This window comes from Musca domestica, unplaced genomic scaffold (genome assembly GCF_030504385.1).
Source record: "Musca domestica strain aabys unplaced genomic scaffold, Musca_domestica.polishedcontigs.V.1.1 6, whole genome shotgun sequence".
NCBI lineage: Eukaryota > Metazoa > Arthropoda > Insecta > Diptera > Muscidae > Musca > Musca domestica.
In genome coordinates, this window is record NW_026712363.1 from 19,125,474 (window position 1) to 19,140,134 (window position 14,661).

Consider the following 14,661-nt stretch of genomic DNA (forward strand, 5'->3'; position numbering starts at 1 on the left):
GTGCATACTATGGCTGCGGAGCACAAAAATAAAAAATCGGATGAACAATATACATGGGAGCTATAGCTATATCTGAACCGATTTCGATCAAATTTGCATACTTATTTTTAGGCCTAATTTGGTTGTATATGCAAAATTCCATACTATTCGGGCTGATATTACACGTTTGGTGCACAATAAAAGGCAAATCGGACGAAGATATATATGGGTGCTATGTCTAAATTTTGACCGATTATCTCCAATTTCAATAGGGTTCGTCCTTGGGCCAAACAAATGATTTGTGCAAAATTTCATCTGGATAGGGCAATAAATGCGGACTGTACTTTGTTAACAAAAATACATGGACAGACGGACGGACGGATATGCATAAATCGACTCAGAATGTGATTCTATGCAGATCATCAAAAGGAACTATGGGTCTATCTCGTTTCCTTTTGCCCGTTACAAACAAATGCACAAATACACATTACCCTGACCACCTTGTGGTGTAGGGTATAAAAAATCTTGACTCATGAGAACATCTAGAATGTAGACATTTGGCATTTACGTAGCTGATGATAGGTAGGTGGGAGATAAGATTGGGTTTCTGGAAATTCGTACTAAAAGCTAGTCACAGTACTAAATTGAGTGTTTTGAATCAAAAATTCTTTTGCGTAGAATATGTATTACACATGTTTGATCGACCCTCGAACCCAGACAGTTTGAGAAGTGGGATCTCAAACCTAAAATATTGTAAAAGGTAGCAAATGGGTACTTTTTATGGGAAATTGTATTGTTTAACTGAAATTGTACTTTTTAAAGACAGATTGTACTTTTTAATATCGATATCTCTAATAAAAAGTGATGAATCATAAGGCAATGAGAACACCTAGAAATTTGAAATTTAGCATGAACCTAGCTGATGGTAGGCAGGTGGGAGATAAATCTGGGTTTCTGGAAATTTGTACTAAGAGCTAGTAATAGTACTAAATTTAATGTCTTGAAGCAAAAATTCTATTTCTAAAAACCTTTGCGTAGAGGCCACTATTGCTGCGAGACATTAGACAAGGCGGCGATATACCTCGATATAAAAGACGCTTAAGGTACGTACTATTTGGTTCGAAGTAGAAGGGATTGAAATGCAAAATCGTAACTTGTCGTAAGTAGCAATATCTGATATAGATATTATTTTGCTACTGAGAGTAATGGTGCAAAAGTAGTGAAGTTGTTAAGTTCCATGGGAAATCGAGAGTAAATAAGCCTCGGATTTAGGCAAAAGGACTAAAAAGAGCGGACGAGCTCCAAAACACATGGGTCTTAGTAAGTAATTTTCTGGTAGTAATTTTGAATACGAAACATAGCAAAGGCCATTTCTGTAGTTTACCATTATCGAACCCTGTTGGTTTTTCCAGTGGGACGTTGCTGCCTGTGGATGTTACCCCACATCCACATGGCTATTTTTATACCCTACAACACTAAGTTTGATTGGCCCAAAAGTTATGTAACACCACGAAATATTGGTTTCCCACATAGGAAAGTATATATGGATCTTCCTATCTCGCCGAGCTGAGTAGATCTGAACTGAAATTTACTGAACTGAAAAAATTTCTGATTTTGCAGTTGTTCTACAGGTGGCAATTATAGACCAATCAAAGAGCAAGTTAGCATGGGGCGAGAGCTTAGGTCTGGGCAGAAGCCTTCCAATTTTGATGGTCATCGGGTAATATTTAGTGGGTGAAATAGTCCATACTATTTGTATTAAATAAAAGTCAAATTTTCCATTAAACCGCGAATATTTGTAATCCCGGCGAAATCACAAATACCGTTACGTAGATGCCGATAGTAAATATATCGATTATATATAGCGATATATATACAATGTGTATATACAAAGGAAGGAGATGTTAGTTAGAATGCTTATATCTCAAGAATCTCAAATTTCGTCAATTCAGAATTCGCTCTTGACATGAAAGTATACAATCTAAAATCAATCTGATCCTCACGAAAATGTTCACAAGAGTAGGGTTGGGCTCAGAAGGGCTAGGCCTATTGTTTTCAAAAATGTCGGCAATATATTAGGGGGTTGAAATGGACCAACAACTAAAACTTTTCCTGATTTTGCAGCCGTTAAAAAGGTCAGAAATAGAAACCAAAGGACACGAAATCTCGCATAAAGTTAGAGTTTAGGACAGCGGGTACAATGGACCACTAATTTTGTGTGAAAAATACCAGCATTACAGTCGATATCCGAAATACACAAAAGGCGAACTTCTGGCTTTTTTATGCTGATTTCCTTGACGAATATAGCCAAATATCGTAGATAAGCAAATCATATAGATGAGTCTAAATTTGAAGATACAGAGGGGCCTCTTGCTTTTGGAGATGATCGCAAAATATTTAGGGGTTCAAATTAACCCGATCACACAATTGAAGCCAATCGACACGCCTGTGAAGAGAGTTAAGGATAGGGAAGAATTCTAACATTTTGGATGACCATTGGATTATATTTAGCTGTAAAATGGACTGCAACAACTAACAGCCCGACGGAGTGCATAAATGTTGGGCAAATGTCCCTATTCAAAATCCTAATTTCAAAAGCGAAATCTTCCAAAATGGATTTGGATATAAGGGGGTTCTAACATATTGTAGTGTTGTAGGGTATAATATAGTCGGCTACGCACGACTATAGCTTTTGCTTACTTCTTTTTTTTATAAAATAAATAAATATGTATTTTGGATAAAATGTTGGTTGCCTTGGCAATGGTTTACAATCTCGGATGCTAAGAATCCATCTGCCAAGGTCTGTGGCTACAAAACATAGTGGAGGTTACATTCTGTTGGTCGCTAGTCCCCGACAATTTGAAGTACAAATGGCAGCAGTTATGGCTACAAAGCCTAACCGAATTCCATACTCCCAGGCCGAGGTTGTCCGGTGTTCCAACCCTGTTGGGATAGCCTAAATGAACTGAGTTTTTTCGGCACATAGATTTTTTAATCAGACCCCGTGCTAAGTATCTAGTTATGCTGTGTCACTCAATATCGATCATGAAATGTTCGATATGAACACATGCATGGTGGTCTTAACAAAGACAGGGTGATCGATCCAACAATACAAAGGAAAATTCTTTGGCCTCATTTGAATGTACTTATGGGTACTTAAATTGAGGGTTCGATTGTAACATGTTCGATGTGAGCATTTGTACGATGTTCTCAGCAGAGGCAGGATAAAGAAGATAATCGATATAACAATACCATGGAAAATGGTTTGATGCTGAAAGTAGGGCATGGATGTCTCCACATAAGACAGGGTGGCGGGAATAATGGATCGAAACATATCAAGCAATATGGTTTGATGTCATTTGAATGTTAGGATTCGATCGCGTGGAAAGTTTGAATGTGTATGGTGTTCTCAACGATTATCAAACAAGCCATCCCAGGCAACATGATTCAGTGTCTCCCATTGAAATGGGAGTGTTCTGAGAGTGAGGGATCGATTGTGTGGCATGTTCGATATGAACATGAACAAAAACAGAGTGACGGCGATGATGCATCCAATCATATCAAACAACATGGTTTGGTTCATTTGTATAAGTGTGTTGTGCTGAACGAAAATAAACTTCAAATCGAACCATATGTTGGAGTTCAACATGTTTGCATATAGTCTGAAGAAGAATTTCCGAGTTCCGATTGATTGTCTGAGTTGAGCTTTACATTCGAATTCGATCCGACAACTCTAATTGATCTGAAAGTCGACAGACATAGCAGACTTAATTCAACCCTTCGGTCAGAGAACACGTCAAGTAGGACCTAGCTAGTATTAGAAATCGGAATTTTCTTCCAAAACTACTATTAGGACATATTCCCCGTAAGGGATGTGAAATTTCGCGTGTCAAACTCAAGTGAAAATCTTTCAATATCCACCTAAAGGCTAATCAGAAGCTGCCACTGATGGTACTACCTTTTACTCTGTCGATAAAATATTTGTGTGCGACCGAAATAATATGACAAAACATCGAACATTTGGTTCGATATAACCCACAGTCATGTTGTGGCATAAAAGGAGAAAATTTTTCACATTTACAGCCCTTTACGGCATATCCAATGTAGCGTATCGATGCTATCTGATCTGCTTAAACTTTCAACACTTCTCCCCTCCATTTTTTTATTTTTTGATTTGACGACAATTTTCCCCCCACCCTCTACCTACATCCGCATATGGCAACCACAATTGTTACTTTAAGATGTGTCTCGTTAATTAAATATTTACACTGCTTATTTGCAACAACAAGGCAAACAAGAGGAAAACTGGAAGACGACGGCGTCAAAAAAGAAGAAGAAGATTATAAAGAAAAAGGGCCGGAGAATCAGCAGAAGCAGTTTTTAAAGTTTTTAAACAAGAATCAACGATTCCGCTGATTATGCTTAACGGATGAATGTGTGGTGCTTGGCTCAAATGTGAAATTCAATATCGAGATATATTTTAAGTAAATTTTGTACTGATTTAAAGATTGAGTTTCCACATTAGGGTGGATTTACAAAAAGAATAATTAAAATGGGGAATATTAAGGTGCTCTTGACTTCATAGTCTATGAGTCATTTCTTACTAAATCGACACTTAATGTTGAAAAGTTTCAAGATGGAAGATAATTTTGCTGTGGTACGAAGGGTGGAGGCTCAGAATTGGTACCTTTCCTAAGTTTTTATACCCACCTCCATTCTATGGAGAGTATTTTAGTTTTGTCATTCCGTTTATAACTCGCCGAAATTTTCATGATAGACCCTACACAGTATATATATTCTGGATCAGCGAAAAATTCTGAGACGATTTAGCGATGTCCGTCTGTCTGTTCTAATCACACTATCTCTCGAACGAATTGAGATAGAAGGCTTAAACTTTGCACACATGTACATTTTGCCAGTAGGCAGGTCCCTTTGTACGTCTGCGGAATTAACTCTAGCTTCCGAACAAAATGAAGTAAGTTGATAAAATTTTACTTAAATGTATATTATGTCTGCAGGACTTTTGGTATTGAAATTGGGCTATGAAGTTCCACATTTTCATATTGCCCCCATATAACGGTATCTCCCGATATTCGGTATTTTGATTATTTTAGCGACATTATTTATCCGAATTGTTTCAAATTTCGCACTCGATTTTTGTAATGGGTACTGCAGTATATGCCTAAAAATGTTGTATGCAGGTCCTCGTCTTCGTATAGCCCCCATATAAAGGTATATATTTTTCGTAATTTTTAAAAAAATTTCAAGTTCCTTCGAAATGGTGGAGGGCATTAAAAATCTACCCAGGACTTTTTTTTAACAACATGGTGGAGGTATCATGTCTTTGTTTGTTTTTAACAGGGAGAAAGAAGCGAGATAGATCCAAACCTATTGAGGACCTTCACAGAATCACTTTCTGAGTCGATTTATGCATGTCAGTCCGTCCGTCTGTCCATGAATTTTTGTGAAAAAAATACAGGTCGCATTTATTATCCGATCGAGATGAAATTTTCCAAACAATATTTTTTATACCCTCCACCATACTATGGAGGGTATATTCATTTTGTCATTCCGTTTGTAACTCATCGAAATAATGATCTTAGACCCAACAAAGTATATATATACTTGATCAGCGTAAAATTCTAGACAATTTAGCCATGTCCGTCTGTCTGTCTGTGTGTCTGTCTGTCTGTCTGTCCGTCTGTCTATTGTAATCACGCTATCTTTCGAACGAATTGAGATAGAAAGCTAAAATTTTACACATATGTTCATTTTTCCAGTAGGCAGGTTTGAGTTCTTAAATGGGCCATGTAGGTCCACGTTTTCATATAGCCCCTATATAAAGGTACCTCCCGATATTCTGTATTTTGACGATTTTAGAGACATTATTCACCGGAATTGTTTCAAATTTGGCATTTGAAGTTCGAAATGGATACTACAGCTTGAGACAGAAAAATTGTCTGTGCAAGTCCACGTCTTCGTTTAGCCCCGATATAACGGTACCTCCAGATATTCGGTATTTTGATGTGATTTTAACGTCATTATTCACCAGAGTAGTTTTAAATTACGTATTTAGAGTTCGTAATGGGAACTACAGTCTGTGACAGAAAATTGCCTATGCAGGTCCAGGTGTTCGTATAGGCCCCATATATCAGTACCTCCTTATATTCGGTATTTTGACGATTTTTGGTACAATACTCGCCGAAATTGTTTGAGATGTCGTATTTGAAGTTCGTAATGGAAGCTACAGCCTGTGACAGAAAATTGTCTATACAGGTCCATGTCTTCGTTTAGCTCCTATATAACGGTACCTCCCTATGTACGGTATTTTGACGATTTTGGCTACTTTATTCACCGATTATTTCAAATTTCTAATTTGAATTTGGTAATGGCTTGTGACAAACAATGGCGTACAGGACCTAATATAACGGCTATATTCGGTATTTAAAAAATGTTAACAAAATTTTTGGCGAATGTTATCTTTTTCGAAAATTTTCAAATTCGTTCTAAATGGTGAAGGGTATTCAAAGTTCGGCCCGGCCGAACTTACCGCTTTTTTACTTGTTTTGATCTAAGGACGAACCTTATTGACATTGGTGGGAATCGGTTTAAATTTAGATATAGCTCCCATATATATCTTCAACTGATTTCCGGTTAATTGTGCACCAAATGGCCAATATAAGTCCAACTGACCGCGGAATTTAGTCTAGAAGCAAGTACATCAAATTTTGTGAAAATCAGTTCAGATATAGCTAAAGCTCCCATATATATGTTTCATCCGATTTGGGGTTTTAAGTCTCTCAGATGCGAAATATGCACTTTACAACAGTGATCTTTGGTGCCCGATAACAGATACAACTCAGAAATAAGTCCCTAAAATTTTGTCAAGATCGGTTCAGATTTGTGTAGAGGTCCCATATGTATCTTTGTCCAATTTCAGGTTTATTGTACACCAAATGGCTAATTTTAGCCCGAATGGAGTGAATTTTGGCAATTCCGACCGAATTCTACCTACAACTCAGTATACCAAATTTAGTTAAATTCGGTTCGGATATAGCTATAGCTCCCATATATATGTTTCATCCGATTTGGGGTTTTAAGTCTCTCACATGCATAATATGCACTCTACAACAATGATCTTTGGTACCAGATATCAGATACAACTTAGAAATAAGTCTCTAAAATTTTGTAAAGATCGATTCAGATGTGTATGTAGCTCCCGCATATATTTTTAGCCGATTTCAGGATTATTGTGAACCATATGGGTAATTTTGGATTTAATTTTGGCACTTCCGACGAAATTTAGTCGAGAAGCAAGTACATCAAATTTGGTGAAAAAAGTTTGAAGGTGGAAGATAATTTTTTCTGTGGTACAAATTGGGTACCAGGATTCGGGATTCCCGGGAATTGGTCACTTTATATACCCTACACCACAAGGTGGTCAGGGTATTATGTCTTTGTGCATTTGTTTGTAACAGGCAAAAGGAAAAGAGATAGACCCATAGTTGCTTTTGATGATCTGCATAGAATCACATTCTGAGTCGATTTATGCATGTCCGTCCGTCTGTCCATGTATTTTTGTAAACAAAGTACGATCCAGATGATATTTTGCACAAATCATTTGTTTGGCCCAAGGATGAACCCTATTGAAATTGGAGATAATCGGTAAAAATTTAGATATAGCTTCCATATATATCTTCGTCCGATTTTCTTTTTATTGTGCACCAAACGTGTAATATCAGCCCGAATAGTATGGAATTTTGCACATACAACCAAATTAGGCTTGAAAATAAGTATGCCAAATTTGATCTAAATCGGTTCAGATATAGCTATAGTTCCCATATATATTGTTCATCCGATTTGTTATTTTTGTCCTCCGCAGCCGTAATATGCACTCTGTAACAACAGTATTTGGGGAAATATATCAAATGCAGCTCAGAAATACCTTTGCTAAATTTTATCGAGATCGGTTCAGATTTGGATAAAGCTGCCATATATAACTTCGTCCGATTTACCTTTTATTGTGCAAAAAACGACTAATATTTGCCCAAATGGGCACATACGGCCGAATTGAGTGTAGAAGCTAGTATGCCAAATGCCATAAAAACATTTAATTGTTATGTGGAGCTATACTTAATTAGCAAAGTCGTGCAGGGTATCATAAAGTCCGCCCCGCTCGACTTTAGGACTTTCTTCACTGGTTGTACTTCTTATTTCGAATATTTATTATTTACCAGTTGTGCCACTTCGAAAGGTATTTTTGCTAGTGTTGGTCATACAATTACTCGTTGATTTGTGTAATTGACTTTGGAATTTGCGACTAAAGATTTTGTGTTTAAAAAATCTCAATCCTCAAATTAAATTAAATGCAATTTACAATAACTTTCCGGTTTTTAAAAAATTAAAATATCAAATATTTTATTGAATACCAACCTGCAAAGAAAGAAAAAATTATTTTAGTTATATCTAATATTTATTAATTTTAGCGAATATTATGAATAAAATTTGAATAACTTTGTCTCTCATAACAAATTGCGACATTTTCTATATAAAAAATAGATTCCATTTAAAAATTATTATTGATCGATTACATACCCCAGAGATGATATGCCTCTTATGGTCTCCTACATTAATGCACATACATGCCTACATATACATGTAAGTTATGCGGGATAGATTTAATTAACTCCAAGAATTAATTGAGATTATGACATTCAAGCACAAAACAAGAAATATTTTTTTTTTTCGAAAAAAGAAATGACATTTCCGTTGTGGTCTTCTTGTTAATTAATAATAACTAGGCGGCATCAAAGGCGGGGTGTATGTAATTCAAATGGGAGATAATTGGAAATTGACCTCAAATATGGTATTATTTCCAAAGTTAAAGGGAAAGGGAAAACACTGACCCAATAACATAAATTAGAAAAAAATATAGAAAAATTATTTTTGCCAGCATTTGTGGTCTAGTTTACAACAGATTAGATTTTATAAAAAAAAATATTAAAAATGAATAAACCACTGTATCCAATCCATCACAAAATTTTTTTCGGCTGACTTCTGTAAAAAATTTCTCTTTCCTCTATCTGCTCAATCTTCTTCAGTCAGGAGATTTTTGTGGTAAAGATGTTAATTTACTTTAGTCGTCGCATAAAAATCCATAACTGGCAAAAACAAATAAGTGCTAAAGATCTTCTGATAAGTTAGCAGACAACAAATGCCAGTCTGTGTACCAACTATCAACAATCATCGTAAAAAATCTTGACAACATTGTCAAAAAATGCCAAGCTAACTAAATAAAATATGCAAAAGAGCGTAAGAGAGAGACGGAGCGGAGATGAAGAAGAATCGCACGTTCATAAAATTATAGAAATTAAAATTTCACAAATGAAATTTAATACCCTGCGGAAATGATGGCAATCATAAGAAAGCCATAAAATATCACCAGAAACACCAACAACAACAACAACATCGGCAACAGCAACAAAGTGGGTTTTATTGGGGAAACCTTTGAATGTGCGAGTATACATATAATATTCACTCACTCACTATCTACGATCTCATTACTAAAGAAGTCATCAAAAAGAGGCAACATTAATGTCATACAAATGCAATAAATGTCCATGGGAAATGAGAAAATTGGATAATTATAGAAAGTATTGCGAAAAAAAAGCATGCGCACAGTTATATAAATAATTAAAAAAAAAAAATAGTTTCATTTCGTTTTTAACAAAATATGATGCAATTCAAGACGAGAGTAACACAAGAAGGTAACACCCTCCACTGTTTTCGCTGAACAATTTTGAAATAAATAAATTAATTTTTGTTGGAGATAGTCAGAAATGTGTGATGTAAATGCTGAAGTTATGACAAAATTTGATGATATTGGTTTTCTCTCTTTCTATCATTTGCCAAAATTTACTTAAGAGTACGAGGTTCACTAGAAGCGTACTCCCCATTCATTCGTTTTTCTTTTTCAATAACAAATAAAAGTGGCCGTCAAAAAACTAATATTACTCGGCAAGAATAGAATTTGCACGATTTCGAGCTTGGTTGACTCCCACGTAAAAACAAAGAATAGGGGTATCAACATCCAGTAGTAATTCTACAAATTGCTACTAACACAGATCCATAATTCTCAAATACGCCCTCTTATTTTAGTAGCATAAAAACGCAGAGTATACTCTATTCTTCGTCTCTACTTTGGTCGTAAGAGTAATCGAGCAAGTTATATTTTTATTCGAACTCAAGCGGCATTTCTACTGCGAGAAAAGGAAAGTATACTCCGTTTCTATGCCACTCGGGAATTTCGGAGATGTTTTAAGTGGGAAGACACTAAATTAAGTATGTTTATACCCTCCACCATTCTATGGAGGGTATATTAGCTTTGTCATTCCGTTTGTAACTCCTCGTAATATTCATAATAGACCCTACAAAAATATTCCGGATCAGCGTAAAATTCTAAGAGCGATGTTCGTTTGTCTGTCTGTCGTATCCACGCTATCTTTCGAACGAATTGAGATAGAAGGCTAAAATTTTGCATACATGCATGGTATACCAGTAGGCAGTCTAAGTTCGTAAATGGGCCATGTCGGTCTACGTTTTCGTACAGCCCCCATGTAAAGGTACCTCCCGATATTCGGTATTTTCATGAATATAGCGACATTATTTACCAGAATTATTTCCAATTTAAAGTTAGTAATGGGTTCTAAAGCTTATGACAAAAAGTTCGTATAGCCCCTATATAACGGAACCTCCCGATATTCGGTATTTTGATGATTTCAGCAACATTATTTACCGGAATCGTTTCAAATTTCGTATTGAAAGATCTTAATGGATACTACAACCTTTGGCAAAAATGTTCGTATTCAGGTCCACGTCTTCCTATAGCCCCCATATGACGGTACCACCCGATACTCGGTATTTTCATGATTTTTGCGACATTACTCATCGAGTAGTATTGTAATCGCTTATGACAAAAATTGCCTATGCAGGTCCGCATAGTCGTATGGATTCTAATATAACGGCTACGTTCGGTATTTTTAAGATTTTAACAGAATTTTTAACGGTTTTTTAATTGCCTAATTCGTTCTAAATGGTAGAGGGTATTCAAAGGCCGAAATTACAGTTTATTTTGTATACATATTATTTATATTCCAGATTTTATGTCGTCTGTAAAAATCACTTTACTGCTGATGTGCGTTAGGTTAGGTTAGGTTTTTTGGTACTTCTTAGCAAATGCCTAGTTCCAAGCCAAAGCAGAATTAAGAAGGTTGCCTCCTTTCAAACAAGCATATTACAAAGACCGTTTGGCAGGACATATTAGTGTCAAATTATAAGGGACATCGTCGGCAAAATTCGGTTTGATTTTGAGTTCTTTTATAACTGGTTACTTAATTTGCCAAGCAGCTTATGTAACTTAAAGTCTCAGTTTAATTTTCAAAAAAAGTTAGTTAAGCATTGAAGTTGTTTCATAAATTTCTAAATTTTCTAAGTTTACCTATTAAAAACAAAGAGGTGGCCTCTGCTATGCTGGTTCTAATTATATTGATCTCCTAAAAAATTAATTAAACTTAATTACTTAAATAATCGAACGCACAGTGTGAGTGGGAATTATAGCTTAAACGATTTTCCAGGTTGTTTACGTGTGGATTAAAGCGTAGTGCAGTGAATGTATAGAGTGTTGCAGTAAAGAAGCATTTAGTATAATTCCTTTTATGCAATTTTTGTTTAAGATATGTTGGCACATTGGAAATTTCTGCTCGAGTCTCGCTCCGCTATTGATGAGTTTTTCTTTGTTTGTAATTAATATAGTAAATCCGCATTTCAGAGCTGGCCAGAAAGTCTAATTTGTATGTTCTCCAAAGTTCATCCCCAACTGATTGATAATTTTTTTCATATGGTTCTGATTGTGTGTGTGGAGAGAATAACGCTCATTGCGGGTACGCGGGGCTGCATCTGCTTGGTCTTGGTCTAAGACTTCCTGATGTAATATTTCAGTTTAAGAGAATTGCAATAATGCTTTGGCATATCATCTCTACGTCAGAGAGTACTCTATAAATAAAACTCCCATATTAAGCTTCTCCAAACTTACAAAAAATCAATTTCCACAACTTCATGGCAATTATCGATATCGGTATATAACCTATAATAGCAGAACACTTTCCCTCTTCCCAGATGCAGGTGTGTTAATTTGAAAGCTGTCATATGGCTTAAACTCATTACAACTTCAGGCGATAAAATCAGCCGCCATAGGCACCCCGGCCCCCCGTCCTCGTGACAAGTGAAAGTGTAAACACTAAAGTCATTCATCATGTGTAATTGTATACCATGTTTACCTTTAAGTTCATGCTGCTGGTGGTGGAGACAGAGACAATCGATATTCTACCCACAAAGTATCGATAGAACCCCATTGATTGGCAGAAGCTTCAAACATCATGTTTTGTGGTCCTACTGCTTAGAACGAGGTTTTTCTTTTTCTTGTCTTTTCACAAAAATTAGGTTATCATGGTTTATGAAACAAAAAACAAACCATAAAAATGACCCCCAAAAAAACTCATGCACACAACCGCAACGCACCGACACCAGCACAACACAGATGATACCCAGCAACAAGAAAATATTGCCCTGGTGATTGAGATACACTTCATTTGGGTGTCTGAGGTCTGGTCTCTGTTCGGCCGTAAGTCATAAAACTGGCCATAGCAGTTAGAAGCGCTTCATTAGAAGCGTTAAACAATATAAATAACCAAACAAAACGACCACGGCGACGACGATTTTGCCTTCATTTGAAAATAAAAATTAAATGTTAATAAATTACAAATTTATGATAGACTGAGTTGTTGTTGTCGTTTTTTTTAACAAATTCCAAAACATCGAAGATCTGGTTCCCATGCCCCTTTTTACAACAGAGTGCAGCTTTGTTTATATTTCATTTTTTTTTAGTTTAACCATAATGAACCGCTGCTGAACAAGTTCGTCTCTTCCATCATGATGAGTTTTCTTTTTAATATTTGTAAGCTTGTGGTCTCTCCTTGCCTTTACGTTGGCTTGCTTTTGAGGAAATCAGACGAGACAGGCCGAGACTTGATTATATGAAATTTAATTATAACCATGCCGATATTGTGTTCTTTGCGTGTCATAAAAATTATAAGATGTGGCATGAACACAAAGAGGCAAGTATAACGAGATGGGAGAAAAACAAAAAAAGATGATATAAAACCAAGAAGCCGAGAAGGATGCAAACAAACAGACGTGGATATGAATAGCAGCAAGGCCAAAGCAAATAAATAGCTAGGTGGAAAATTATAGCACACTATATTTTCCTTAAAAAAAACGAAAATATTTCCTAGTATGGAGGCCTTAAGTTTGTCATTCCATTTGTAACAACTCGAAGTGTACATTTTAGACCCCACAAAGTATGTATATTCTAGATCAGCATAATTTTTTTTTTTTGGTACTGCAAATGGGCTATATAGGTCCACGTTTAGATATAGCCCCCTATTACCTATATTCAGAATTTTGATGCTCTTAGAAGCATTGTTCACCGCAATTATCTATGGAGGTCAGGTCTTCGTATTGCCCTTATAAGACAGGGTCTCATAATATTCGGTATTTTTATGATTTTAGCTAAATTATTCAGCGTAATTGTTTCAAATTTCGTATTTGCAGTTCATAACAGGTGCTATAGCCTGTGACAGGAAATAATTTCCATTTCGGCAAACACATAATTTCCATTTCGAATGAAATTTTCTTGAAAAATATTGTATCCATATATAGTTTAAGATTTATAATAAAATTGTGTGCAAAATATTCCTTCTTTTGATACTTTCTGCCTAGAATGAGATTTTAAGGGATTATCAAATTTGAACTCAAAAAAAAGGCCTAGCGAAAATTTATCAAAAAAGAAAGGACATATTTTCTATTTCTTTGATGCAAACATTTTTTTGATACAGAGTAGAAATTGAGATTTCTTTTCTTTGGTGACTTATATTGAAATTTGATGAGAAAAAAAAATTAAGTCTCCGACGTCATCATTCTTAAATGATGATTTGCAGGATATTTCAGCATAAAATCAAATAAAGAACGGTTTAACACAAAAATGTAAAGAGTGTATGCAGGGCGAGATGAAAAAATTGCAACCAACTTCAGACTGTTATCATTTCTAAGCCACTCGTCCGACAGCTGTTAAAATTATTCCAGTGACAGTTCATTATATTGTTAACAAGCGTACAAAAGCATTTTGGTGAGAATTTTCCAGAAGAAAAGTTATTCCTGATGGAATTCAAGCGTGATAGTGTGATTTCTTTATCTTTGGCTTGAAAACCACAAGTGGCTATCGTTAGAGCACTCCAGCATTTAAATGTGAATAAATATTTTGTGTCTCGTACCATAATGGTATCGTAGCCCGACGTCAAGGAAGTGGACGGAAGAAAACAGCAACATCAGCAGAAATGGCTCGAAATTTAAAGAAGCGTCTTGGTCGAAACTGGCGTCGCAGTTATGAAAAATGGTTCGTGAACTGAACATATCGCAATATTCCATTCGGCAAATATTGAAAAATAAGCTCGGGGTAAAGACATTGCAATTCCAAAAAGTACAAGAACTTACACCTCAATAGAAAAAAAATAAACCCAAAAGAGCTAAAGAGTTGCTTCGCTTGGCCGAAAGTTGTAAACTGCCAAA

General features: G+C 35.8%; 1 protein-coding gene across 1 annotated transcript in view; it reads right to left on the reverse strand.

The window, feature by feature from the left end:
- LOC101895654 (uncharacterized) overlaps positions 1-14,661 on the reverse strand; it is a 300,444-nt gene that overhangs the window by 250,642 nt on the left and 35,141 nt on the right. The window lies entirely within an intron of this gene.